The sequence below is a fragment of the Furipterus horrens genome, unplaced genomic scaffold (genome assembly GCF_987537825.1).
Source record: "Furipterus horrens unplaced genomic scaffold, mFurHor1.1.pri manual_scaffold_5, whole genome shotgun sequence".
In the NCBI taxonomy this organism is placed as follows: domain Eukaryota; kingdom Metazoa; phylum Chordata; class Mammalia; order Chiroptera; family Furipteridae; genus Furipterus; species Furipterus horrens.
This window is the reverse complement of record NW_028327175.1, coordinates 153,557,008-153,562,270: the sequence shown is the minus strand read 5'-3', so window position 1 is coordinate 153,562,270 and position 5,263 is coordinate 153,557,008.

Below are 5,263 nucleotides of genomic sequence, written 5' to 3'. Positions count from 1 at the left end.
CCCGCGCGCACCCCGGCGCCTGGACCAGCGGCGTCCAGGGCGGAGCGTGGCGCGGGCCTGCGGGGGCGGCGCGCGCGGCTGCTGGGATCCCGAGCGCCTGGAGAGCGAACGCCCCAGGGAGTCCTGGAGCGCCGTGGCTGCGGGTTGACACCCTCGCTCTGCCCGGCTCTCTGGAGCACCGTTTCCCCTCTCCCAGCCGTGGTGAGGGCTCGGGCTCCGGCTCAGTGTTCCACTGACACGCGGGGAGAGATGCTGAGATCGCGCCCCGTAGGAGGGAAGAAGAAAAGCGTGCCAGCCTCGGAGGCACTGTGCTTTCTACAGGCCCTGGCAAGCTTTTTGCACTTTACAGTTATTGGGGAGAAGGGGAGTGTGGATGAGGATGAAGCATGGTCAGGCATCCTCTTCGAAAATCTGCCAGAGAAGGTCCGGGTATTATATTAGGACCACTTCATGCTAAGCAACAGGAAGAGAATGTCCCAAAATAACTAACCTAAGGAGGCTATTCTTACCTTCCTAGCCGAGTGCCCTGGTGCTAAGTTAACCGGCAGAAATAAACCAAGTGAAGTATATGGGTTGTGAATAAATAAAGCAACAAGACCCCCAGCTGCACCTCTATCTCTGAGGGACACGCCCCCTCACTCCCACAGAAACTAAGATTTATCATCCTAAAGAGGTTTCTTCCCTTCTTAAGGACCCTAATGAGGCAGCCTTTTTTTTTTTTTTTTTTTTTTTTTTTTTTAAATCTGGTTTGGGAATTCCTATTCTAACTCCTGAAATATGAAACCAGTATAAACTTAATTGTTGGATTTTCTTGTCAAAAGGAGAGATTGTTCATGCCTAGAGTTATTTAAATACACCTTCTTGAAGCCTCAGGGCGCTTCTAATCTCAGAGCTTACTATTACATTTAAACACTGAATTTTTTTTTTTTTTTACAAATGAATCATCACATCAAAGTGGTTAAGAGCCCAAGGTTTGGGGTCAGTCTTGTTTTGATTTAAGTCCTAGTTCTAGGATTCAAATCCTGGCTCTAGGACCTGCATCAAATTACTAGTTTTCTGTGGCTTGGATTCTTCATCTATGAAATAGAGATAATCAGGACCAACCTCTTAATATGATGGTGAGGATCAAATGAAGTGATGAGGGTAGATAAAATAAGCTATCACTTTCATTTTCATTTCAGTTTTTAGTATTAATATTATTACCACAATAGAGGGTACTACACACTTTTAAAACAACAGAAGAGACAAGGGCATCTAATATGTACTCATTTCCACAAAAATCATGATAGGCAATTGTACTGAGATATATTCTCTTTGTAAATTCAATTTCATTGAATTTATCTCATGACTCTCAAAAATAGATTTATTCTAAAAATCAATTTATTCAGTAAAGAAATGTTGCATGTGCAAGATATATGTAACAGAGGACCAGGTCATCTTGGTCATTTAGCCCATGTAGGAAGAATACATGGTAAGCCACTCTCAGGGACTCCCTTGCAGCTATCATTTTCCTTCAGGCAAAGTCACCAAAAGTATGCTCTTGTGAGGAAAAGCTCTTGGGTTCAGGCTGCTCCCTTTTCTTAGGTAGCATCTTCACCTTCTCTAGTCCTTGAGCTCCTCTCCTGTGTAAATGAATGGGTGTGAATTTTCAAAGGCCTTTCTTACCCTGAAAATATAAAGAGTACGTATTCTCAGATAATTATGAAGAAGTTGTTCTGTACAGGGTTTAGAGCTGAGAATTGTGGGAGATTCAACTCTGATTGATTGACAGGCATTTAGGAACTCACAATTTACACTAGTTGTTCTCAAATATTATACCAAATCGCCTTGTCCTCCACCACCCCCACCCTACACATACACCAGAAGCATGAGCATAACCTGGCAATTTGTTAGGTTAGAATTGCAGATTATCTACCTCAAGCCAGATCTACTGCATGAGAAACTCTGGAGGTGTGACCCAGCAATCTGTGGCTTAAAAAGCCCTCCAGGTGATTCTGATGAATGATAAATTGAGAACCTTTGGTTTACATAGTACTTCTTCATGCATTGTCTACAACAAACCAGAAGATGTGTTATTTCCATGATTATTATGTTTCTCTGTGCTGGGCACTGTGCTGAGCACTTTATTATCTCAATCCTCTCTATACCAGTGAGGTATGAGAGGGATTTTGTGCATTCAGTTTTAGGCACAGAGTATCCCTTTACTTCTTCAAAAGAGTCCAGCTTCTTCCCATCTCAGATCCTTCTTTTCTGGGTAATGCCTACTCATCCCAAGGGGCTCAATAGCCTGGTATCATGCCTGGTGCATAGTTGATGTTCAATAAATGTTTACTGAATGAACAATAAATATTTTCAACAAATCTCATTCTACTAAACATTTATATGCGTATGCAGTGTTTCACAAAGTAAGACCTTTGAAGTCTGCAACTAATAGGGGAACTTGACAGTTAAAGATTTTAGCTTCAGTCATAGTTGATAGACTTAAGTGATTAATGCAGTTGAAAGCTATTATTCCAGGAACTGGAATGTGTGACCTATGTAACTCCAGGGGGTCAACAAGCAATTCAACCTCTGTGCCCCAGGGGGTCTGCAAGCATCTTGAGATGGTATCTGAGCCATTGTGTTCCAGGGAGGGAATGTCCATGACTCAGATAAAGAATTGTTGATCAGCAGATAAAGAAATACTAGGAAAATTGCCACTGGACTGCAACTCTTATCAAATTAATCCTTACCTACAGTTTCCTTCTCCCTATAAAAAATGGGGGCTTGAGATGAGATGTCAAGATGGTTTTTGAGGGCACATAATCCACCATCTTCTCATCACCAGCATGTGAATAAAGCATCCATAAAGATTCAAACTTTATCTCTACTTACTGGTTCTGGTAGTGACAGGCAGCATGAACACTGACTTTTCTGGTTTCTGTTAAAATGCAGATACCTGGGACTTTGACCTAATGAATTAGTCTATGGGTGTCAGTCTTGAGAATCTGCATTTTCACCTACCTCCCTAGGTGACTCTCATGCCCACTTATGTTTGAGAAACACTCCATCGTTACCATAACCATTCGAGACAGACATTGATAGCAGTTCATGCACAAGAAGAAATGCTACTCGAGATGTAATGAAAGTTGCTGAACATCACACCACAGATAAGCATCAGAGATAGTAAGGATTTTAATCTAATTTTGACTCCAAAAGACTGTGCTCTTTTGACTGCCACTGGAAGGAAGGAGGTCAGGAGAGAGGAAAAGAGAATGGAAAGTAGAATGGACTAACAGGCAGGAAGAGAGGAAGAGAAGGGCAGAAAGAGGAAGGGAATAAGAAGGGAGAGAGGAAGGTCAAATGGTTAATAGAGAAAACAGATTTTATCAAGAAGGGAACGGACTTGTCAGGCAGGATTTTCAGAGAATACTTTGGAAAGACCTGGGAAATGAATGGAGATTAATGAGTTCACCTGACCCTGTGCTTATCTGATAATATTCACTCATTGTAGCCAGAGGATTGCCTTTCAAACATAGGTTTCTTGAATCACAGAGGTTATTTAAACAAATGCATTCATTAAATATGGTGATTACATTTGCCGAAAAGCATCCTTAGAAGGACTGAGTGAGCACTGACCCTCTCAGATGGGCTTAAGTTCTCTGCTCCCATTAAAGACCTGCAAGGAGTTTACCTGGTCAGATTCCTTCTACCTTTTCCATGTCTGCAACATGCAGCTGTGTGCAGAAGGGGCCCCTAGGGATGCAGAACTCATATATGGCCTGAAGAGCAGAGGCAGTCTTTTGGAGTCAGACAAATCATTTCACACACAGATTATCAGGTAATTATGAAAATCCAGGGAGGATATGAGTGGACTTGCTCCAGACTGACTCTAAATATTGACTTTGAGTAGCAGGTCAGTTCTCTGCTGCTACATCTTCAGCTTCCTAATGCAACTAATTGCATTCATGTATTCATCTTGTTTTCCAGCAAGTATTACGGTGAATATACTATATACCAGTACTAATCACTTGCATCATTTAAGCTTTAGAGTTGGAACTATAATCTGGCTTTAAAGCCTCCACTAAAATAATCTACTAGAAAACCCAATTTCCATTAAATTTTGTTGGCATGGCAACCACCAAGCAACATGGAGAGTGCCTTAAATCCCACAGCAGTCTGTTAGTCCCAGTGAGTTTGCAGGGAGCAGGCCATATATAGAGACTAAAAATAAACAACCTACAGCAAGGTGCCCCCCCCCCCCCACCAATTAGGAATGTGACTGAGTTGCTCCCCTTGGTGGTGTCAAACATGAACCAGAAGAAAGAATGGGCCAGTCTTCCAGAGTGCAGCTTTTTCCAGCCCAGGGCCTGGACTAGCAATGTGGAGACCCAAGGCCTAATACCAGATTTGTCCCCCTAGATTCAGGTCAAGTTGGGCAATGTGTGTGGGCTTAAGTATCCTCGTTTGTAAAAGGTCTGATCTGGGATGCCCTAAGGACTTTCCAGTGCCACACCTAGTTGCTAGTTCAGATAAGGTTTGTCATTTCATTGCTGGCATGGATGGGTAGCAAGGGCAGAGGACATAACAGGCAGTCCCAGTGGTGGTGAAGTTTGTCAATAGGAAATTTGACAAATATTGTGTCATCTCTTCTGGTAATAACAGCGGACATAACCATATGCCAAGGATGGGTCTCAGTGATTTTCACATAATATTGCATTTAACTTTTCTAACAAGGCTAGAAAAAAGGCATTACTAGTGACCTATTTCATAAATGAGTAAATTGAGTCCTAGAGGTAAACAGACCATTTTTATTTACTTTTATTTTTTTAGTCGTATTATTTTTATTTATTTATTCATTTATTTACTTACTTATAGAGAGGAAAGGAAGGAGAAAAGAGAGAGAGAAACATCAATCTGGTGCCTCTCATACATGCCCCGACCAGGGACAGAACCTGCTACCCAGGCATGTGCCCTCACCAGGAATTGAAACAGCGACCTTTTGCTTTGTGGGAGGGTGCCTAGTCAACTGAACCATACTAGTCAGGGCATAAACAGGCCATTTTTAGAGACAGAGTCAATAATATACCTAATAATTGAACCCAAGCTACCTAAATTCAGAGCTCACGTGCTTGAATATTATTCCATTGTAACTCTAGTGTGTAGGTCATTGCCTGGTACTCTAAGTGTCCTCAAAAATTAAGTGTTGAATGTGCAGTGAATGACTACTATGTTAGAAGCTTCCGAATATCTAATATTCACAAAGCTTCAAGCCATTTCCTGC